Source organism: Molothrus aeneus, chromosome 18, assembly GCF_037042795.1.
Source record: "Molothrus aeneus isolate 106 chromosome 18, BPBGC_Maene_1.0, whole genome shotgun sequence".
Classification (NCBI taxonomy): domain Eukaryota; kingdom Metazoa; phylum Chordata; class Aves; order Passeriformes; family Icteridae; genus Molothrus; species Molothrus aeneus.
In genome coordinates, this window is record NC_089663.1 from 10,183,351 (window position 1) to 10,207,619 (window position 24,269).

Sequence of the window (24,269 nt, forward strand, 5' to 3'; positions counted from 1 at the left end):
GAGGAGAATCCCTGGAGAAGGATGCAGATGGGAAGCAAGTCCTGACTGTGAAGTGCCATGGACCAGCAAATTAGCAGCTGGAGGGGATTTTTCCAGTTATCCAGGTGGGATGTGTTTGGGTAGGGATCAGCTGTGCTGGGTGTGGTGTCAGGAGTGGCAGAGCACGGGATCCGTCGTGCCAATGGGATGTTCCTCTCCGCTGGCCATGAGGCCAAGGAACGCCGGTTCACATGACCCAGGCTCCGACGCTTCCAAGTGCCGCCGTCTCCCAGAGCAGAGCGAGGAGGAGGCGGTGCTGAAAGCCCGCCGAGACCCAAGGTGGGAAAAATCTTGGCTGGCCAGTCCCAAAGCATTTGGAACCAGGAATTATAGTGACAGATCTCCCGGCCATGGAAGCCTCCACCTGGCAGTACCGTGGATATTTACGGGATGACACAAGTAAGGCGAGGGGGAGAGACTGCCCAGCTTCCCGGGGAGACTCTGCAGGCACCTGTGAGGATTATCCACTGCTGCAGCTCAGCCAGGAGGGCCTGGGACACAGCCGGGAGCGGGGGGACCGCCCTGACCTCCGCAGTGACACCGCAGGCCTTGCCAAGAGGTCAGAGATGAGCAGCAGCGGGCAGAGAGGGCAGCGGGGGCCGGCAGGGGAGCTATGCCTGGAAGAACATCCCGTGTCCAAAGGGTGCCGGAGAGGGCGGGAGGGAGAAGCCCCTCCAAAGGTGTACGAGCTGGAGGTGGTGCCCAGGCGGGTGGGCACGGGCAGGACGGTGAGGCCAGTGGTCTACAGGCTGGAGGAGAGCGAGTACCGGCGCCTCATCCAGGAGGCAGAAACAGAACCTGAGGAGGAATGGGAAGAGGCAGAGGACACGCTACCCTTGATTCAGGAGGGGTATGCAGGGGATGGGAAGGTGGCGAGCCCAAGCCTCAGCAGGCTCAACTCCTTGGAAAGAGTCCTGAGGAGGCAGATGAGCCGCTCGGACTCGGAAAGCAGCGTGGAGGGCAGGCAAGCGACCAAACTGAGCCCCAAGGGCCCCTCGGAGGGGAACAAGCCGACCGTGCCCGTCAGGTCCGACAGCTTCGAGCTCATGGATTACATCCTGCAAAGCAAGCAGGACGCAGGCACACCTGTCTCCTACATCCCCAGGGACAGCAGCAGGGACAGCCTGAGGCAGGCACGGAGCTTCGCCCCCCAGCCCGATGGAACACTTGAGCTGTGTCAGAACGGCCAGGCCGGTGAGGAGGATCCAGCCAGGAAGCCCGAGCCAGAGCAGCAGGTAGTGAAGAGCCTCGAGAGAATGGTCCCTGCGGTCACAAATTATCATCCCTCGGTGGCCAGAGACACCGGGAAGCTTTCAAGACAGAGCAGCAGCCAGCTCCCGGACAGCAGGGAGCAGCTCGGAGGTGAAGCCGATGAACTCGATTCCTACATCCCGAAAAGAACCCCCCCGGCCCCCCCTGTCAGGACCCACAGCAAGGAGTGCCTGGCTCTGAGTATGAGCAAGGCTGTGGCGCTGACGGAGGCGCTGCTGGAGCCCCTCGGCGATGAGGCCAAGGCTGGCAGGGAGCAGCGGGCAGCGGCGGGCACGGAGCTGCTCCCTGGAGGCAGGACTGCGGGAGGAGGGGGCTCGGAGGAGCCGGAGCGGAAGGGGAGGCAGAGTCAGGAGGATGAGAATGTGCTTAAAGTTGCCGATGCCAAGAAAACCTTCGAAAAGCCCAAGGCGTCGGAGGGGACGGCAGCAGCACCAGCGCCCAAAAAAGGTGAGGAGTGAGGGGTCCCAGCTCTGCCGTGGGGCTGGGGGGTCCTGGAGGTGGCAGTTCCAGGGGAGGTGGGAGCATTGCCGTGGGTGGGAAATAGCTGCCGGGAACAGCCGGGTGACAGACGGGATGTGCTCAGGGCACACGGAGTCTCCTAAGGAGGCAGGATGGGAATCAGGTGTTGGTTCAAAGTCCTTTGTGCAGTGAAAGTGTTTTGGGGAAAGATTTGTTTTGTCAGACTCCTGTGCTGTGTAGGAATAAGTACAATTTACTGCTTCTCACAGCAGCTACAGTGCAGCAGTGTCCGTAGGGTGCATCCTCCCACTGCCATGTGGGATTATTTGCCTCTATCTCTCCAGGCACTGGGTGAGCCATTGTAATTTTATTTTAGCTATAAAAAAGCAGCATTATTTTCTCTAAGTTCTTTTTCACCTGCACCGTGACTTCACTGAATAAGCCATTCAGGAGAATGACATCAACTTGGAAACCCTTTCACTGAAAAAAAATATGGAGAAGTGAACTCTGTTGAAATTTTCCTGGTAAAACAGCAGTTCTGCAAAAATAGGAAGGATAGAAATGAGTGTTTGTGTGAGAGTTTGCATCCTGCAAGGAGCCACCCGACCCACGCTGCTTAACTCCCATCCTCTGTTCAGTGACAATCTGCAATTGTGCATTTCCTTATAAGGGAAAATAAGTGTTTTAAGGCACAGGAAATCTGTGGTGGCTTTGAACTGAGTTTGCTTAAAAAATAGGTGTGATGTGTTATGGTCACGACAGAGTCGGAGCGAGAACGTGGCACAGTTTGTGCGTGTCAGGGATGACAAAAGCCCTGCAGGGATGACAAACAGCTCCTGTGCCTCAGGAAGCAGCTGAGGACACACTGCAGGATGTAAGGAGATGGAGGTGGGAGATGTTTGTCAGTGCAAGCATCGCCAGGCTCAGAGCATGGAGCAGAGTGGTGGTGTCTGTGTGGATCTCCACACCCCTTGAGGTGGAGGCTCTCTGGTGTCACCGGCACAGCTGAGCTGGAGCTTCCCCGCAGCCACACCGGGCACTGGGGTGTTTGATCAGCTCATCCTCCCCGGGATGAAGGAGCAGGTGGATGGAATAGGTCTGGCAGAAGAAGGGGTGAGAAGGGATACAAGGAATCAGCTCCCTCCCCACGGCAATACCAGCTGCAGCCCAATCCCTCCTGACACATTTTTACCTCCTTGCTGTCCAGAAGAAACAGGGAGGAAGGGTTGAGACAATATTTCAGTGCTGAACTGTGGAAATGTTGCAATAAAAAACCACAGACTCACGGAATTGCTCTGGTTGGGAGGGACCTCAAAGCTCCTCTCGTTCCTCCCCCTGCATGGGCAGGGACACCTTCCACTGGAGCAGGAACAGCTCCCATTTTGCTCTATCCATGGCAGCCTGTTGGGGTTTTAAAAACTGGGTTAAACATTGATCTTCCCAAATCTCAAACACCTCACCTGGATTTACCCTTATGTGTTTCCTTTCTTATATCTCTGATTTTTCCAGCACCTTTGGTCCAACCTGATCCTAGACAGCAGAGAGAGAAACAGAAGGAGATGGCAAAAGAATTCCAAAGTGCTTGAATAGTGAGGCTCTGTGATCAGTGCTCAGGAACCCAACACCCAGCCCTGGCTTCTTCCCTGATTTTTTCCTGCTGTTCAGGATGATAGGAATTGTCAATCCTAACATATTCATGTTGTAAATAAAATACAGCTTGCTTTTTGCTTTTTTTCTTTTTTTTTCTTTTTTTTTTTTCCTCTCTTTTTTTTTTTTTTCAGTTCTGCTTTCTTGTCTCTCTCCTCCTCGTTAATCATCCGGAGACATCAACAAAGGAAATCCCATCTGTTGCAAGCAATTGCTTTGGGTTTATTGGTGGCCCAACATTTTAATTAGGTATTGGGACCTACCTCCTTTTCACTGCAGAAATAGAAAAGAAATGAAAATATATTTCACAATCCTCTCTAATGATACATGGGGAAATAGATTAGCTTGAAATTAGAGGTTTCTTTTTGCTGTAAAAGCTCATTTTTTGATGCCTTTCTTCCAGCTGAGTTGGGAGGGATGTGTCTGACACCGATATTGCTGCACAAAGGTGTGAGAGTGGGGAGATGCAGTAATAGATGTGCTGGATGAAATCTATTGTAAATCATTAATAACAATAGCATTAATTATTAATGCACATCCTGGCCTAATGTTCACTCATTCCTTATCCATCTCCAGCATCCTCCAGCCTTTCCCGTGGCTCAGGAGCGATGTCAGACAGGCCCTGATTCACCACAGTGGATTTTATTGCCCTTTGGGGAGGGGGTTGTGAATGACCCCAGTTCTGGGGTCTGGAAGTAGCACAGTGATGGTTCCACGTCACACAGAGCTGGCAATAAAGCTCAGGGGTGGTAGCTCCCAACCCTGTCCTTTAATCCGTGATTTCCTCTTTCCTTGTTGCCACACTCAGACACTTCTCCCTTCCTGGCTGTTGTTTCAAAGCATCTGATGGAACGTTTTGCTCTCCTTATCTTCATTCCCTAATTCTACAGCTCCCCTTTCTGGCCAAGGATTGAATAAGGCCGGTCCAAAGGGATTTTGCTCTCCCTGTCTCTCCAGCCAAACCCCTTGCAGGAGCTGGGGAACACTTCCCTGGGCACAGCACATCCTCCCAGCCAGACACAGAATCGATTTTCCATTATCCAGAGCCCTTTTGTGGTGCCTCTGAGGACAATTTCATCTTGGCAGCTGCTCAACAGTTGATGATCATGGAAATGTCTCCTAAAAACCAGGATTGGGAGTAGTTTCATAAAGCTGCCCCTGGCACTTGCTCTGTGCCCACACTCATGGAGGCATCAAGGCAGAGAAAGGAAATTAATGCTGAGAGTAAATCTAATTCCACTCAGAGAAAGTGAAGTGGGGAGGGTTTGTCACTACAATCAGTCCAGAGATTCTCAGAATGGTTTGGGTTGAATGGGACTTTAAAGACCATCTTATTCCAACCCCCTGCTATGGGCAGGGGACATTTCCCTGCACTAAATCCCAGTAATGTTCAGGGAAAGGTAAGATCACATTCCTGATTTCAGCAGGAGCAGCTCTTCCCAATGCTGCTGGGCCTGGCCTTGATGGGATCCCTAAATTATGGAAGCCATAGAAGAGGAAATATAAAAATATTCAAATTTCATGTGGAATAACCTAGTACTTCCTGGTAAATAAATATTATGATAGAGTAAATATAATAATAATAATAACAAATCAAAAAGCTTCAGGAAATAAATAGATACATAGGGACATAAAAGTCCTTGGAAAGCTGTATAACTTGGGTATGTGCAAAACCAGGGTTCAAGACTGTCCTGTCTGGCATATTTTGCTTGATTTAGAAGTTAAGCTGCAAAATAACAGGACTTTAAATTGCTGATCTCTCTAAGCCCTCCCTAAGCCATTTCCCTCCATTCAGAATATATTTAGCAATGAGGATTTCAGCAAAATGAAATGTTTGAGGCAAATTCATCCCTCCAGCGACCTCACTGGTTCCAAAAATGGGGTTTGTCACCCCTTTGGGATGGCTCAGAGACACCAAACGGGTGAAATTAATCAAAATTTCTCCTTTAAAAAAGGTGCTTCGGGTGTTTCTTTTCCTCTTCCAACTACAAACACGGCCTTGGTGGGGAAGGCTGTGGGACACACCTGACGGGGGCCTTGGGGAGCACATCAGGCTCATCCCAGGAGCAAAGCAGGGGGATTTATTGCAGGGATGGAATTGATGCATATTTGCAGGAGGCTAAATTTAGCAGCTGACATAAGTTTCAGAGGTGGAGTCTGTAGCCACGGTGCTGTTTCCCTATAAAGGCTGTGAGATAGTTTGCAGCAATCCTGCAGTGATGTAGCTGAGGGGAAAATATGTGGGATGGCTAAAAGTGGATTTTTTTTTTTAATAAATCCTGAATTTCTGCAATATGTGCTAACCAGGTGCTGGTAAAATGGGGTAAATTTTGGTGTGTTTCTCCTTGTAGCTGTAAGGGTTTGGCGTTTTTTCTGTAGAAAAATTAGGATTTGTGGCATATTTTGACAAATTGTTTCACTTGCAGCACTGTGGATAACATTTAAATTGTTTGTTAGGGTGGTTTTACTCATCTGAAGTGATGAAAATTAGTGGTTACAGCAGAACCAAAGAGCACATGTAAAACCTGAGCTGTTTCTTCTGTTTGTTGGAGAATTCAGCCTAAAATTCCTGTAATTTCTTCATCACTTTGTCATCTAAACAGCTCATTAATCCCAGACAGGATCTGGGTGTTCTTTGGAGTGTTTCCATCCAGCTGTTTTAGGAAGCTCAGGTAAAAATTCCACAGGTATTATTTCCGCCTGAGTCCATCTTTAGCTGCTCTTCCAGCACTGTGTCGAGCAAGGAATTTTCATCTCTGCAGGATCCACCCTTCCCAAGGCAGCTCTTGAGAGGATTAGGCTTCAATCAGATTTCTCAGGACAAATTTCACTTTTGTGTCCTCTGTGCGTCACTTTCTTTTCCGTTGGAGGCCAAAAATCTTCTTTGGTTCTCTTTCTGAGCTGGTGGGCAGTGCTGGGTGCTGCTGCCTTCGTTCCTGTTTTCCAGCCCAGGCTTGGTACATGATTAAAATGTCGGTTTTATAAAATTTAATTCCCACACACAGTTTTGAGACTTCTAATAAATTAAGGATGGGCAAGCAGGACTCTCAGCTCTATCACTGACTCATTCTGTGACCTTCAACACATCATGTACGTACGTGGAAAATGTGAATCACAACCTAAACTCCCTAAACTCTGGGTTACCTTCAGCTCTGGTCCAAAGCTGCTTTCGTTTTCTTCTCTTTTAGCTTTAAAGGGATTGTTTGAGGGAGCAGAGTGGTGTAATTGTGCTGGGCTGGTTTTCAGAAAGAAGCTATTGATTAATTTCAGGGCAATTGTTGTCATGGGCAAGGGTGCAGCCTTGCCACTCCAATCTCTGTTTGTGTAATTTTTTTATCAAGGTGTTGCTCAGTAGGTGAGAGAGGTTTTCTCCTTTGTTGGATCAGCAGTGACATTTAGTGTCAAAGGTTAATAAACGCAGGATAACATTTGTTTAATCTGTAGCTACTGATGTTTCCATCAGCTGTGACACTCAGACCAGGAGAAATGTATCTGGGGGTTTTAATACCTCACAGGGGGTAACTCATGGTCCTGTCGCTGCTCCATGGGGGAAGAGCAGGGCTCTCAGCTCAGCTCATCACGACACATATTCCTCCAAATTCTGAAGGATTAGAAGAGAAATTAGCGGGGTGATGCTCCCCTGAAACATCACCTCCCCCCTTAAGCATCAAACCACATGCAAATGAACGTGCAAACGTCGGCCCAAGCGGATGAGGAAGCTCGAGGAGTTTTGGTTTTGGCCATGTATGGTAACACTGAGGGCTGTGGGCTCTGCTCGGGTGTTGCTCACCCGCCCCTCAGGCTCCCTGAGGCCGCGATGGCCCCGAGTGTGGCGGCGTCACCTGTGTGCAGCCAGGTGTGTGTGCAAAGTGCTCGTCTGACCTGTCACAACAGATACAAACCTTACACCTTGAAGAGCAGCATCCCCAAATTGCCACAGTGCAATGGGGAGAACCTCTGGTCTCAGAGCTCTGCCATGGGTGTCTCGTTGGAGTGTGGTTCTTAGCTGGGATCAAGCTCTGCGATCTTTAGCAGGGGTTTTTGTCACTGTCCTTTTTTCACCACAGCCACTGTGATTTGATGTGACAGCGTGAGGTGACGCGGTTGCTTTCTTGTGGAGCTCCTGGTTCTCCTCAGCGTTTCCTCTGAGGACAGCAGGTTCATCTCACCCCTCAGGGCAGACACGGCCGATCCCTCAGGGAGGACACGATCGGTCCCTCAGGGAGAACAAGATTGGTCCCTCAGGGAGGACATGACCAATCCCACAGGGATGTCATGACCGGTCCCTTAGGGAGGACATAACCGTTCCTTCAGAGAGGACATGACCGTTTCCTCAGGGAGGACACAACCGGTCTCTCAGGGAGGACACAGTCGGTCCCTCAGGGATGAGGCGATCCGTGCCGCAGGGATGACATGATCGATCCCTCAGGGCAGACACGGCCAATCCCTCAGGCATGAGATGATTGATCCCCAGGGATGACATGACGGGTCCCTCGGAGCGGACAGGACTGGTTCACAGGGAGGGCATGACCGGTCCCCAGGGCAGACACGATCGACCCCTCAGGTCCCTCATGACCTCCCGCCCCCACTCGCCGCTGAGGGGCGGCGGGGCGGGGCCCGAGAGCGCGCGACCGCGCGTGGTGGAGAGAGCCGCACGGCCATTGGCTGACTGAGCCGTCACTCACACCTTCGACCCGCCCCCACAGAGCGCGGCTGGAGCGGGCGGGGCCAGACTGAAGGGGCGTGGTCGTTTGTGGGCGTGGTTATGGAGGGGGCGGGACCCGCGGCCGCTCTGCCCCGCCCCGCCCCGCGGCGCTCAGTCGGGCGGCGGCGGCGGGCGGAGGAGGAGGCGGAGGCGGCGGCTCCGCCGGGCTGAGGAGCGGACGCGGGAGGCGGCTCGGGATCGCGGTGCGGCTCGGGGGCGGTGAGGGCGAGCAGGGAGAACTGAGCAGCACCGGCCAGCGGCGCTGCGGCAGGGCGGGCGGCGCGGTGCCCGCGGGAGGGAGCCGGGCAGGGCGGGGGTCTGGCCGGGCGGGCCCTTCCCGCGCGGGGCCGCCGAGCCCTCCGTGAGGCGGCGGCCGCTGTCAGCGCGGGGCCCGCGGCGGCAGCGCCTTCCCCGCACCGCCTCGGCCCCGGCCGCTCCCCGCTCCCTCCTTATTAGGCAGCGGCGCGGGGTCGCCGCCGCATCCGCATCCGGCCGGGGCCGCCGAGCAGGGCAAGCCCGGGGCGGGGCGGCGGCGCCGGGCGCTCCCGCCGCGCACCTGATGCCGCGGCGAGGACAGCGCTGGGGGGGCTTTTGTTCGGCACGTTTTCCCTTTTTTTTTTTTTTTTTTCCTTCCTTCTTTTCCGCCCGGCGATGCAGCAGCCGCTCGGTGCCACCGGAGTGTGCCGCCCCCGGAGCGCCCGTCCCCGCCGTGCTCCATGGCAGAGGACAAAAGATGAGCGCCCTGATGGGGATTTAGTTTGGGGTTATTTTTTCGGAGGCTCCTGTAGAGCAGGTCCTTGTCACGCTGTTATTAGGGGCTCTTTGGAGGCTGTGCAGATGTGTGGACTCCTCCTGGGCTGTGTGACATGTCATTGAATCACCAGGGCATCCCAGAATGGTTTGGGTTGGAAAGGACCCTAAGGACCATCTCATCCTATCCCTTTGCTGTGGGCAGATGTCCCTGGGCTTTGTTTTCCTATGCAGGAAGCCACGTTGTTTAACAGAGATATGCCATAGGTTGGAATTTAAATGCTGCTCCATACCTGTGCTTTATCAAATTCCCATTGATTCCGTTCACAGCACGAGGGAAGATCTTGGACACATGGGCAGGTGTCTGACACCACCACACAGAGAGAGCTTCAGCTGTAGGACATTGTGATGCCTTAACTGACTGATTGCACAGGAGACAGGTCTGAAAAAAGCAGAAAATAAAAAAAGGCAGCGAAAGGTGCCAGGAAACAAAAGTGAACCCGATGGAAGCAGTTTTATTGTTGAAGATAAGTGAGATGCGTTAGGGTTGGGGTTTTTTTAGCAGCTGGAGTTGGTCTGAGCACGTCTGTTCGTGCAGATGTGCGTGGGGATTCCTGGAGCAAGACCAAGGACGGTGGCAAAATCAGAGGGGGATGTTCTGAGCACACCAGGCTGCAGTTGATTTTTCAGTCTGCTGCTGAATTTCCTGATTTTGTTTTAATTTTAGGCCAGGTTGTTCCTAAATTACCTGGTGCCATCCTCTCCCTCTGTGTGTGCCTCGGTGGCAGGCACGAGGGAAGCTCTGGAGTGTGGGAAAATGGTGTGAACTGGCACAGCACGTCCTGGGAGCAGCGTGTTTGGATGTGGGGAAAGCAGCGGGTGTCGTGTGCGGGAGGCAGGAGAGGGTTTATTCCATTTTCATTTGAATAACCAGCATTGAATCATCTTTTCTGCTCGAGGAGGGGAGGGAAAAATCCAGATGGCTGTGTGCTTGCAGGAAGGTTTTATTGCAGCTAATAGTGGTGTTTGCTAAGGACTGTGTACACAAAGGTAGAAGATCAAATACTTTTGTGGCAATGCGTGTTTATTTTGGGTCTATGTGTTTTTCTGTGTTTTCAGTAGCCCCAGTAAGACCTGACATACGTGGGGACACGTCAGGCAGCATTTGCTTGGTGTTTGTTTCAGTGCAGCACTTCATAATAGTAATTTTTCAATGGTCACTTGTAGCCTTTTATCCAGATTGCTTTAATCAGCATTTGTGCTCTCTGTTGGCATTGCTCTGTCTTCTCCTGAGCTGTCTTTTCAAACATCATTGGATTTTTTCAAGTGAAATCTTCATGCTTATTGCATCTGTCACTTCTGGGACTCACTCCAAGCGAAAGGCAGGGATTCAGTTTAATGGCAATGAGGAGGAATGTGCAGAAGGGGGAAATATCAGCTTTTCTCTGGGTGATGCAGCACAGGGTGCCGAGCTCTGCCCTCGGTGACACCGTGCTGGCCACGTCCAACATTTGACTTAAATGGCTCGTTAAACCAAAATGTTGTGTTGTGATGGGGAGGGAATTTCTGCTCCTGGTTTTCATTTGGTAATCATTTCCCAGGAATATCCCTGGGATGCCAGCTTCCTATTCTGAAGACACGAGCAAAACACTTCCTGGCCTGAGTCTGCAGCTCGGTGAGGTCATCAGTGCACCACTCCCAGGGCCAGGAATGTCCTCTTGGGCAAGCTCACAGGCACATTTTCACTTGACTTTTAAAGTCTGGGTTTGTTTGTTTTGATTTTGTTTTACTGAGGTTTTTGTGATAATCTCAGCCCTTCTCCGAGGATGTGTTGGAACAGAAACTCACTGAGGATTTGCAGTGCCCCAGTTTAAGCCTTTGCAGGGCATAGGAACAAGAATTAAATGTCTGTGTTCTCCTCTAGCTTGCTCCCTGTAGTCTCCCCCACTTAGTATTTTTGGGCTGGCATATTCTGGTGGGTAACTCTGAAATTGGTATGATTAGAAACTGCTTAGAGCTTCATTTTGGGCAGGTCCTGGAGCCATGTGTGAAGAGTCAGGCTGCTGGTGGCTCGTGGCTGACGAGATGGGAACTGCTGAGTTTTTGTCACATTCTGCACAGTTGCTGGTGGTCATGAACACCAAGTTAAAATGAAGCAGAAAAAGGTTTTGGGCTTAGCTGAGTGACTCAGGAAAGCAGCAGTGAAAGTTCATTTTTCTGGATGTGTTGGCTCCACCAGTATGGTTGGGAATTGTTTACTGGGCCCTTTCTTTTTATCTGTTAATGGGATTGCTTTGTTCTGCTTTTCCTCCTGTGAGTAACTGCAAAAAAAAAAAGGATTATTTGTTTCTTTTTGAGGTTATAATTGTTCAGTACATGACTTTTTGTGGCTTTTCTCATCTCAAACCACACATAGGCATGTGAAATACCAGCGTGACACAGAACTGCTCAGCTGCTCCCAGGTTCCTCTGGCAGCTTTGCAGGGCTTGTCCTTGGAGGAACAAATTGTCTGGAGAGGATCCTAATGGAATATACCAGCCATTAGTTGTGTTCATGGGGTTGTGTAGGGAATATAAATCCAATCAGGATTAATGGCTGGAGATAACGATGTAGCTGGGAAGTAGAAGGTGGCTGTTGGTGTGGCAAGTGGATAATTTAACTTTATTCCCCTCCCATGAAATTCCTGATGCCAGTAAGACAGGAGGAATCCCTTGGAGCAAACACCTTCCTAAGGAGTCACAAAGTGCTCCTCAAATGGAAGAGGATTTTGTGATGGAACATCCTGAAAGCTTCAAAATCCTGCTCTGTAGGTCAGGAAATTGGCAGAGAAATGTTGAAAATAGCAACTGCTGCTCCCTCCAGAGGGGAAAACCTGTGGGGTTTGAAGGTCTCTGATGTGCCCATGGTGGATAGAAGAGATCTCCTTGGTCTGAAAGTGACAAAATGTGGCCTTTTGGACAATTTATCCTCTGTGCTGATCGTTTGGAGAGAGAATCAAGGCAGAATCACTGCCCTAGGGAAAGGACAATTTCTTCAGCATGACCACTTTGCTTCTTCAACACCCCTGGCTTTGTTGGTGATAACAATAAGTGATCTCTAATCTGCTTTTTGCTGAGCCTGTGGTGATGTTTGAGGTCTGGCTCTTGGTGGGAGAAGTTGCAGTGACTCTGACGTTGAGCCGGGCCTCTCAGCCCAGCATAATTAGGTTTGTCTTGTTTTCCTTTTTTAATAATTGAATTTGAAAGAGCAATGGAAATAAACCAGTGGTGGGATCTGACTTAAAGTGATTAAAGCTCAGCCTGATGCTGAGATGAGCTCACAGCTCTCCTTGGGGTGTTGCTGAGCTGTGCTTGAGGCCAAATGTTCCCCTTAGGAAGGACCAGGCTTTCCCTGTGGTTTTCCAGATTTTGGCTGCCATCTATGTAGGAACAAGCACATAGGTAATAATTCTTCTGAGCTGAACATTAAGGCACATTTCTGCATTTTTAGCACATATGGGTGTCTGAGCAGGATTTCCTAAAACTCCGTGGGAATGTTGTGCCTGAAACCATTCCTTGTTTGCATCCCTGTATGAACCTGGGCAGTGCATTGCACCTGCAATTGCTGGTTTAAGTAATCCCTGGAAAATGGAGTTCAGTTCTGAGTATTTGGAAATATGGGAACTTCCCCTCCCTCCCCCCTGGTTCTGCATATAGTTGCCATGGAGACCGTGTTCCGGAGCCCTTGAAAATCCATTGTTTCTCCCAAATAAACATAAAATCTGCAGTATTAAAGCAGCACATTTTGCATCATCCTATTCCTAAGCATTCCTTCATCTGGAACTGTTGTGACAGAACAAGGAGCAATGGACTCCAACTGAAAAAGGGGAAATTTGACTTCAATTTAAGGAAGAAATTCTTGCCTGTGAGGGTGGCAAGGCCCTGGCACGGGGTGCCCAGACCAGCCCCATCCCTGGAAGTCTCCAGGGCCAGGTTGGATGGGGTTTGGAACAACCTAGGAGCGTGGAAGGTGTCCTTGCATGGCAGCAGCTGGAATGGGTTGGGCTTTAAGGTCCCTGCTAACCCAAACCAGTCTGTAAACCTGACGGGGACTTGACATTTTACAGTGTGCCAGAGCTGGATGCTGGACAAACTGATAATGGGTGTAATTAGCAGCTCCAGGGATTAGCAGGCAGTAACAAATTCAATCCTTGGGAAGCAGCGTGTCCCTTGGGAACTGGGCAAACTGGCCATGCTGGGCAGAGGATGGCTTGATAGGGAAGATTGTCATCAGGCACCTGCTCAGGCCTGGAATTACCTCCTGGAGTCACTTTTTTTCCTTCCCTTTTCACTTGAAATACTTAAAAATCCCTCATGCTTTGTTGCTTCCTGCTGGAATCTGGATCCCCCAGCTGACTCAGGGTGTCTGCTTGGCATTTCCCTGGCATTTTTCATCATACCTGTGTGAAACAGATTGGTATCCTTCCTTCCAAGCTGGGAATGGGAAGTGACACGTTTTACTCAGGGTCTGGCAGGTCCTAGGCTGGGAATACTTTTAGCATATACTACTTGTAGCATGTACTACTAAGTGGAGTTGTTGTTTTACACATGCTTCAGGTATTTGCCCCAGCACCCATAGTGGGATGGGTACATGTGGAAAAATGACCATTGTTACACTTTAAATTTCTTAATTCCCTTCTGCAGTACTTATATAATGATACCATATCTTGGAGGCTGGAGGCCCCAGAGCTGTCTCATTCACAACAGGAGGTGTATTGCGTTTTTTTTTTAAAGTTTTCAGTGATACTTTTTAAAGTTATTTGAATTTTTGGATCTGCTGAGATCAATTTGCAAGGCAGGAGAGAATCCTGAGCCAACTTAGGCAAACACAAGTTGCCAGACATTCCTCTGCAATATATTCTGCTTTAGCACAGCCTGAAGGGTGGGCACAAAACTCTTCTAGCTCAGTGTTGCTGTGCTTCCAGCATCTTTTTCCTGGCCACTGCCAGGAAAATTGCTCCTTTCTGGAACTATTTGTTCTGTGTGATGTTTTAAGGTGCTGCTGTTTAAGGTGGGTGCCCCTGGTTAGGGTCAGGCTACCCTGGGGTTATCTCTCTGTTTTTTCCCTTGGCTCCCTGATGTTTCTTTGGGGGTAAAGGTTATCTTTTTGTTCTTTGTATCCCTGCTTTGCCACATCCATCTTCTGCTCTACTCAAAGTATTCTTAAGTGCTCTGCAAGCTCCCATAAAAACCAGCTGGGCTTATCTGGGTGTAATTGTGTTGTTTTGGCTGGGCTCCTCTGGAGCTGCTGGAAATGCCACAGGGATTCCCAAAGGACTGGGAGTGTGGGCTGCACGTGCAGCAACGTGACTGTCAAACCAACAGGTAAGTAAAGCTTAAAGGTCATCAAGGCACAGGCTGTAATTCTTCTCTGGAAACCAGTTCTCCAGCTGAGAGCAGCCAGCTGAAGGACCAAGAATTCCCCAAGGAATCAGCCTTTGCCCAGTGCTGGGGTGGGTGTGATTCTCCTGTCAGGGAAGCTCAGAGGTGGATGCGGGGCCGTGGAGGTGTCAAGGACATGGGTAGGAATCTGAAATCTGTCTTGACGGCCTAGAATGTTTATTAAAGCTCCTTAATAGACTAAATCCACCTCTCTAAGTTAATTTTTGGTTTCTTGTCTGCCCAGAAAAGTGAGAAAGGTGCTTTGTGTCACCCTCATAGGGTTGTGCCCCCTCATTGTCATCCCATGACAGGTCAGTGAGAAAGAACATCTGTAGGACAGAGGAAATGTGTTTGAACTTGGAAGCCTCTGCTAAAGCAGATGTTTGGGGGGGCTGTAATTGGCACCATGAGACAGGGATTTAAAATCAAGTGAGCAGATTGAACTATCTGGATTTGAGTTTCAGCCTCCTCCAGCCCCGTCCTCCCTCCCCCGGCCCTGATTTCAAATTGCACGTTACGGAAACAGGACGGAATGACAATGGTGCTCTTGGAATTATAGGCTGCTTGGCCAGAAGAGCTGGCAGGACAGCAAATGGAAATGTGGAGAAACACACGCCAGTTCCAACTGGGAGCACTGAGATTCATTTTGCAGCTTGTTTGTACTGCATTAAAATCTGAGATGTTGGCATTGTCCAGCCCAAACCTCCCACGTCCTGGGGTGAGGATGTTGTCTTGTCTTTGACAATTCACTGTTGTTTGGGTTATTTTGAGAACATTAAAAGCAGCTCAGTGTGGGGCCTCACCTGTTGGGTGGGTGTTGTTGAGAAGTGTTACTCAGGATGTGCCAGCCAAGCCTCCCTGTCACTTTTTGGAGCAGACTGTGTCCCCTGGAGATTCCAGTGTGATGGACCACGCTGCTCTGTGCTGTACCTCCAGTCTTCCTGAGATGTTCTCCAGGACTCCAGCCCATCCTGTTTGCTGTTACAGCAGGAGATGTGGTGTTATCCATTGCACTTGGTCATCCTGCTGCTCCCAGCTCACATTCCCCAAGGCAGCTCTGGCTTCTCCCAGCAGGGCTGGAGCTGAGCTCGGTCCAGCAGAGCTCGGAGCCGCTGTGGTCAGGCCAGGTCATGTGGAGAACGCTGCTCCTCTCTTGGTCAGTCTGACTCACTCTTGGCCAGGCTCTTTGGGAGCCTTGGTTGTGCTGATCTGTTGTTTCTGCCTTATTCTGGAGTTGGGAGGAATTTTGTTAATTTGGTGTTTGGAGCAGCGGGTTCTGCAGGTCCTGGTTCCCTGATGGTGCAGTGCTCTAGGAGAACTGGGACCTGCAACCTTTTATCTGTGAGACTGTCTATCTCTTAAAACACCTTTAATGTTTAGAATTTTTTCCTATGGATGCCAAGGGATGTTGCAATTGAGGAATAAAAAACAGCTTATCTATTCCTTTGGGGATTGGGCTGGAGGCCCTCTGCCATGGAGCCAGGCTGGGAGAGCTGGGGTTGTTCATCTGGACAAGAAAAGGCTCCAGGGAGACCTTAGAGCCCCTTCCAGTGCCTAAAGGGGTTCCAGGAGAGCTGGAGAGGGACTTTGGACAAGGGACAACATCTTTTCTGTTAGAAAAAGGTGCTTGCTTGGTTGATTGGGAATGCTGGGATCTGGTGCTGATTTGGTGAGAATTTCATGAAGCTGCACTGGGGGACAGCTCTTTTTCTGTTCATAGCCACCAACCTTTGCCCAAAAGAAAGAAAAGCCTCCAATGTATCTCAGGAATATGGTCTGGAAAACGTTGGCATGTAACCTTTGAGTGAGAGAGGAATCCAGCGGGCTGGGGCAGCAGCTCTGACCAGATTGCTACTTCCCTGTTAGCTCTGATAACAGAACTAGGTCAGTGCTGGGGAGAAGCATTTTATCACTGGATTCCCTTTGCTGGAATCCTGGGAGAGCCTTGCACTCCTGCTTGTGTTTCCCTTGGGATCACAGCGTGGTCTGGAGCCCTGTTCTTCCCTGCTCCCCATGGGTGTCAGGAGCATCCCTGGGGCTGCTCTGTGTCTCTGGCTGCAGCTCCCAGAGCTGTTGTTCAGGATGTTGCTCTGTCTCTTGGCAGTGGATGAGATACAAGAAGCTTCTCTGGTGTTTATTCCAGTGGAAAAGAGAAGGAAGGATTTTTGCAGGGGATGATGCGAAAGGCCACGACCTTCTGTGGTCGGCTGCTGGAACGGCGGTGTCGGAGGTGGGAGTGTGTGGGAGGCTTCCCTTTCCTTGTCCAGCAAAAAGCTTCTGTGGTGTCCAACCACTGTGCAACTGTCTCTGCTGGCAGCACAAGTGGAAGCTGAAATGCAGAGATCACAGAATCCCAGAACGGTTTGGGTTGGAAGGGACCTTAAAGCTCATTCTCCTTCCCCCCCTGCCATGGGCAGGGACACCTTCCATGAATGCGCCGAGGCACCTGGAATGTTCAATCCCTGCTCTCTTAGCCCTGTACTTTGTATGCTACTTGCCTTGATGAGGTTTTGTCCTTAGTTTTATTCCTTTCTTTTTAGCTCCACTTTGCTCTCCTCTTTTCATTTTAACTCCCTTTTTTGTCCAGCCTGTGGTAACATCCCCCACCACCTCTGTGGTGCCAGCTCTAAAAGATGCTGGATGCTCTAAAAGATATAAACGCAAAAGAAGAGGTTGTTTGGAGTGCAGCAGAACTCCCATTCCTGCTGGTGTCTCCCTTTGCTGGTTCCCCATCACTCTATGGCTCCTGCTGAATTATTTTGTGTAATGATTTTTGTGTGCATTCATTGCTCTGCCTTTCTGGTAGATGACACAGATTAAATGAAGCCAGACAACGCTCTCAGTTCAGGGTAATGACTTTAACTGCAGCGTCCTTTTGTCACTGCAAATTATGGTCAATGATGTAATGCTGGATGTGGAGATACAGTGACAGAGTGTGGGAGTGGTAAGATCATCCCAGAAGGGTTTGGCTTACAAGGGAGCTTCAAGCTCATCTCATTCCACCTCCCTGCCACAGGCAGGGACACCTTCCACAAGCAGGTGATTCCCCAAGAAGATGAATTCTATATCCCTGGAAATCTTGAAGTGAAAATAGCCCCAGGGGGGAGATGTGAGATGAGCACACGCAGGTAAACCCTCAGGAAATAACGAGGCCTTGGTGATCCTGGGAGATTTGAGCTCTACAGGCACTTCTGACTCAAGAGTTCTTCATATTCTGAAGGTTTTCATATGATCATTTCAGGTTACAGCTCTGAAATCCAGAGTTGTATCAAGTGTTTCACAGGTTGCAGCCAACACCTTGCACTTCGTCCAGAACAGAAATTTCAGCATATCCAAAGTTTGGGTTGTGTTACATTTTTGAATGTGCTGGGCTTCCCAGTTGAGATATAATCAAATTCCCTGGTAGTTTGTGGTTTAGGTTCCCATCCCAAAATAGAATCTTGCCAGTGGTAGAACAGCTGGAAATTTCAGTATTAAGTTCATATTCCAGCTTTTTGTCTTTAAAATGAAGTGAAATCAGATGGCAGGGTCTTGCTCAACCTAGGCTCAAATAACCAAAGGCTGAAAATAATCTGCACACAAATATGATGTGTTTTGGAATTGTGACCATCTGTAGTAGTGTTCACCTTTGTTTTAAATAACTCTGAACAGCTGAAAACAACAGTTCTGTCAGCAATGGACTGGATATGGATTGATTGGAAAAGGGATACACAGAGGGAACAGAATTGTGTTTAAAAGCACAGAAACTGCATCAAGGCATTTGCTCTGTTCCCTTTTTCTGCTGAGCTTTCATGTGAAGTCGTGGGGTGAGCTGAACTTTTTGTGGCCATGTGACATTGCTTCCCCCCACTTCCTTCTTTGCCCAAGTCTTGCAAGACTTCGAATCACGAGACTGAGTTCTTGGGTTCCATGGATTCTTGTAGAGGGAGATGAAATTTTCCAAGAGCATGGGGTGACAGGACAACAGGGAATGGGTTCAAACTGAACCAAAGGAAGGTTTAGAGGAGACATTAGGAGAAATTGTTCCCTGTGAGGGTGGTGAGGCCCAGGCTGCCCAGAGAAGCTGTGGCTGCTCCATCCCTGGAAATGTCCAATGCCAGGTTGGACAGGGCTTGTGGAACCTGGCATTGGACATTTCCAGGGATGGTGGAAGGTGTCCCTGCCCATGCTAGGGGGTGGAACTGGGTGAGCTTCAGTGCCCCTTCCAACCCAAACCTTTCTGGGATTTTATTACACGGATTCCTCCTCCAGCCTTGCTGGCGACAGTGGTGGTAGGATTTCCCTGGAATAGGTGGGCAGCTGGACTGAGCCCAGGGCACTGTGTGTCCCTGTCCCTGTGGCTGGGCATGGCCCTGGGTCACTGAGAACCCCAGAGTTTGCACAACCAAGGCTCTGGAGTGAAAAAAATGCCAGAAAGGAGGGATTAGGAAATAACCTGGAGGTCTCTGTGCCTGTTCTCAGTGGGTGCAGCTCTTGGCTCAGTCCCTGCTTCCTTGGGCCCACAGTGGTGGAGCCATCCTTGCTGTGAGGAGCACGAGGGGATGGAGGTGTTTCCATGGCCTCAAACCCCCTGAATGCCTCTGCCCTCCCTTCCAGTGTGGCTCTGTACTTCATCTTCCATAGGATGTTCAAAGTACTCCGAGGAAGGAATTAGCAGATTCCTTGTGGGCTTCTCTCTGGTGCTTATCTCCATGATGGCCAACTGCTCTGCAGGTGTGGCTCAGCCCTACTCCCAGAGGGTGTTCTCTCCATGCCAGGGCCAGCTTGGGACATCCATGGCCTGGTTTGGGGTTAGGATATAACACACTTCCTAGATTTTTTTGTAAAACCAGCGCTGAGCACAGAGCTGGTTTGCTGGTGAGGTTTTGCTGATGAGGCCACTGAGGCCTCACAGTTGGTATTTGGGAATCCTTTGGGCTGTCCCATGTTGCAGGTTCACCAGTGGGGCCATGCCCTGTCCCTGCTGACCCCAGCACCCCATCCATCCCATAACATCATTCATAACTGCTGCTGGTGCACTGCCTGTAAAACCATGAAATTATTGGAAAACACCTTTAAGATCATCAAGGCCAACCATTGACCTCTTAATTTTTTAAATTTTCTTAATCTGCTTCTCATTTTTTAACAATTAAGACCGGACCTTTATTCCAAAGTTCCTCAGCAAGGCTCAGGCTGGGAGTTTGGGAATTCACCATCAACAGCTGCAACTTGACTTTTTCCACTTAAGGAAGAGCCTTTCTAGTCCCAAATACCAACCTTTTATAAATGCTGCTCTCCCTATCCACTGGATTTGTATCTCCTCACCCCCCTTAACAGTAGCCTCTGGCTGTCTGACTTCAACTGGCCTTTTATTCCAATGCCTCCCCATCCAGAAGGGATCACAATCACATGGGCTGAGCAGGATTTTGCCATTAGTGGGGGGTTTTCCTGTAAGTGTTCCCTAGCAGGATGCATTTCCTCTTGCATAAGCAGGCTGCAAACCCTCCGAAGCCACAGAAATCCATCTGTTGGATTCTTGAGACAGATAAATCCTTTATAAACAGGAAAATGGGCAAACTCATGGTAGCTCTTGTGACACATCGTGATGGGAGATCAGAAAGGAGTGGGATGAAAAGTGTCCCTGTGTGAGCATGGCCAGCAGCATCCAGGCTCCCAAAAGCTGCCACAAGGGCTGGGCTCTTCAGAGGGCACACACTTGGCAGATGAACCCCAAGTTTTGGTAAAATTCAGCTGGAATTCACTCAGGGAGGGAATAAATAAGAGGTTTGCTGTGTCCCCACCAAGATGCCGTGTGTGGCCGAGCGGGATCCAGGAGCTCAGCAGCTGTAGATCTGTCAGCACTTCTATTGTGGAGGCCTTTGCAGGGTGTCCAAAGCTTCTGTTTTAATTTTGCTGAGGGTTGTAACTCTGGCAAAATTTAAATGCCTTTCAGCTCCCAGTCAGGAGGTTTTAAATCCTCTAATTTTGCACTTTACCCCCCAAAAATATATTCTGTCTAGCAAGTGGGTGGGGAGTTCCTTAGCCAAGGTTTTAACAGCATAGATAATGATCTAATTAACTCCTTTTCTTAATGCTCATGTTCCAAGTCCACTTCCTAAGAGAAAATCCCCAGCACAGCCCCGTTAGCCATGGATACATTTCCTTACCCATTTGGGTATTTCCACAGTCACTTCCCAAGGTTCCCTGAACCACCCAGGTCATCCTTCTGCAAGTGTGATAGAGGCTGAATCAGCCTTTCCTTAGGGTGAATCATCTCAGGTGTTGGTGTCTCACTTGATAATCCTAAAAGTGGCACAAAAAAGACACGGACCTGTTAGAGCAGGTCCAGAGGAGGTCCCAGAGGTGCTCTGAGGGCTGGAGCCCCTGCGCTCTGGAGCCAGGCTGGGGGTGTTCACCTGGAGAAGAGAAGGTTCCAGGGACACCTTAGAGCCCCTTCCAGTGCCTAAAGGGGCTCCAGGAGAGCTGGAGAGGGACTTGGGATAAAGGATGGAATGACAGGACAAGGGGGAATGGCTTTAAAACAAGAGAGGGTAGATTTAGATGGGATACTGGGAAGAAATTGCTGACTGTGAAGGTGCTGAGGCCCTGGCTCAGGTTTCCTGGAGAAGCTGTGATCCCCCTGGAAGTGCCCAAGGCCAGGCTGGGATGTGTCCCTGCCCATGGCAGGGGTGGAATGGGATGACCTTTCAGGTTCCTTCCAAACCATCCCATGAATTGGCCAAGCCTGGAGCTCCTGCCCGTGACTCTGCTGAGAGAATTTGCAGGAACCAAACTGAGCTGTGGATTTTCTTGGAGATGGATGAGGAGGAAGAGGAGAAGGGAGGGCATCCTCTGCATGGCAGGATTGAGAAGCAAAAAGGAAACAAAACACTCTTCCCATTTCGGGACAGCCTGTGGCAGGGCTAGGACTTTTTTGGGGTGCTCAGCTCCCCTTCCCCCTGTTGGGTTTTTCACCTGCTCTCCCTGGTGAGCTGAAAGAGCCACAGTCGCTGCTCCTTCCCTACCACAAGCAGCACATTCCCCCCTCCTTCTCCTTGGAGAGCTGCCAGATCAAAATGGCTCTGATCCAACGCCAAGAATCGCTCCCTTTGCTATGGAAATGAGCACTTGGAGGCTGCTCACCATGTGTTGATCAGAGAGTTCCTGCTAAGGATGACGAGCTGTAGGTGGGGAAGAGGGCAGGGAAGGTGTGTTCCAACAGATCCCTTTGGAACAAATAAGGATATTTTTGGAGGCATCTGAACTCTCTGCATTTTTAAAAGGTAATTTATAGAAAATCAAATGATCACCCTTTGCATCAGAGGGTGAAAATGAGGGAAATCAAATACTAGGATTTCACCATGGGGTAAAGAGTTTCTCTGCTGGGAAATTGGAAGGGCTGACAGATCCCCAGCATCTGATATTTGAAATTTAATATTTTTTCCTGCTGTTCTGGTATTGATCAAGTGAAGAAGTGATACAATTATCCAAGTGATACAAATAATCCTTTGTAACCATCACACCTGAACTGCCAGCACTGGAGCAGGCCCATTCCCAGCCCCCTGGCTCTGTGGGATGTGATTCCAGGCAATTTGCTGTGCTGGCTCAGCACGACAAGTTCAAACCTTCACTTTACCTTCTTCCCAGCAATCTGATTTTAATCTGGATTCACAGCAGGGTGGGAATGCTGCCAGGGGGTGAACACTCCTGGAAATCCACCCTGCACAGAGCAGGAGCCTTTTCCCTGCTCCTGGATGAGTTGTGCAGGCAGATGATGAGAAGGATTTGCTGCAAGGGGTGGCAAAGGGCTGAGGTGTCACTCTGGGCTTGGGAGAACATTCCCAATGTCCTGGGGGTGGCCTGGGGTCACCTGCAATGCTGGGGAGATGGGGGAGATGCTGCTCTTGCATGGTGCTCACTGCCAGACCTGGCCATGGCCTCAGAGGTTCTGCTGAGCCTTCCCAGCTCTGGGAGGAGCCCTGGGGATGGAATTGTATGAGAGGGCTCGGAATGAGTCGACACAAATCAGTAACTGGGTGTGGAACTGCATTTTTTATCATGTGTCTTATCTGAACCTTGAGACTTCAGCATTTCTAGTCATTTGGGCATCTTGGAGTTGAAATTCAACTTTTCTTTGTGCGTGATTTGGTGAGGCTGGGGTTGTGCTGGAAGTGTCCAAGGCCAGGCTGGACAGGAGTAGTGCAAGGTGTCCCTGCCCATGGCAGGGGGTGGAACTGGATGGGTTTTAAGGTCCCTTCCAACCCAAACCATTCCATGGTTTTGTTTTGTGCTCTCACCTGCTGGCTGGGGCTGGAGAGCAGCTCCTGGATCATGACTTCCCATCACACTCTGGTGTTCCTGGGTGTGTCCAGCGTGGAACAGGCCTTAGATTTGTGCTCTGAGGGAAACAGTTGGCAGAAAGTTCATTACACAATTCCAGTAACTGATGGAAATAGGGAGGGAGCCCAAGTTCAGCTGCAATAGGACAGAAATCATTAACAATTTCCATATAGCTCTTTTCTGTTGACATCTTAAACACCTCAGTTCTTCCCAAAATTTTACATTTAAAACCTATTTTTTTCCTTAAATATTCTTAATTCTCTTTAAAATATCAGCATGGAAGAGGTACTGTGGGGAACCCCTACCTGTTCTCCATGGCTGGGAATGACCATGGAGCCCATGGAGCATGAAGGTGTTCAGTGGCCTCTACCCCACACCTGGGACAGGTGTTCCCACCACACAACTGACCCCAAATCTGCCTTTACTGGGCACACTGGTGACTCCAGTGGCACTGGTGCCTCCCTGTCCCAGCAGCTGAGCCACCATGGAAGTGACCAGTGCCAGTTCCCAAACGGGCTCTGGTGCAAAACAAATCCTCTGCTCCTTCTCCCTTACCTCTGCAGAAGTGGAGAGTTTCACTGCAGAGCTGTCTGTTTGGTTAATTGGAACATTTGCCTCCTCTTCAAACACATTCCGTGGCATTTCCCGGCTCTGATGAGCGCTTCCCTGCAGTTATCCTGCTTTTTGTCGTGGTTAATTTTTTATTTCACCTCCCAGACTACAAAACAGCCATCAGCACTCACTCAGCTCTTCCCTTGGAAGCCTTTGCAGTCACAGACAGCCCTGGGAGCTTTCATCACGTTTGCAGCAGACAGCCTGGGAGCAGGGATTTGGGATAGAACCACATTCCCGGTCTCTCACTCTGGAACATTGCACTGGAGTGAGGAGCTCCAGGGACTGGGCAGTTTTTCCCAGCCTTTCCATGTGCTTGGGGACCTTCTAGGAGGAGAGATAGGAGGTGGACTCTGCTTATTTTTATTTTTTTCCCTTTTTTTTTTTTTTTTTGCTATCCCTAGAGACTGGGGCAGAAATATTTTTCCCATATGTAAAAGCAAGATGCTGTATGGAGGCTCCTCTTCTGCTCCATCATCTCTGAGGGAAAAAGTTTGGGATGATGGGAAAAGCCCTTCCCAGATGTGAGGGCTCTGTAGGTCGTATCCCTATTCCAAGAGTTGTGCCTGTGTCTTCTCCCAGGTGCTGGAATTTTCCACACCAATTCCCTTTCCCTCTATTCCAACTCCAGCATTCTTGAAAATAATTTTTCTCAAGAAATGCTACAGACACACCAAGTTAATTGGAGTCATTAACTTGTTTCCATTACTCCTTTCTGCCTAGGAAACAATTTTTTTTAGGGTGATTTTGGAGTTAGAAGAAAGAACTGGAAGCTAGGGAACATGTGGAACCACTTCACAGGAACACCGGATTTTGAGAGCTTGCATTTTTATTTACATCTTCTGGACCCTGTCTGACTTGAAAGTAAACAAGTTCAATCCAAGACTAGATTTATCCCTGAAAATATGTGGAGACTTGTCTAAAAACTGCTTTTGGGATTAGGAACTTCCTTTACTGCAGTCAGGGAACACATTTACAGTGGGGAAATTAACGCTTAACTGGCAAATTCTGTAAAAGCCCCCTGGAAATACAGTTGGGTTGGGTTG

The 24,269-nt window shown here is 49.7% G+C and overlaps 1 protein-coding gene across 1 annotated transcript in view; it reads left to right on the plus strand.

Annotated features, from left to right (window-relative positions):
• The first annotated feature begins 8,223 nt into the window (after positions 1 to 8,223).
• CORO1C (coronin 1C) overlaps positions 8,224 to 24,269 on the plus strand; it is a 39,962-nt gene continuing 23,916 nt past the window's right edge. The window contains exon 1 of the mRNA XM_066561907.1: positions 8,224 to 8,325. The gene's annotated coding sequence lies outside the window, so the exon portion shown is untranslated. The remainder of the gene's footprint in view (positions 8,326 to 24,269) is intronic.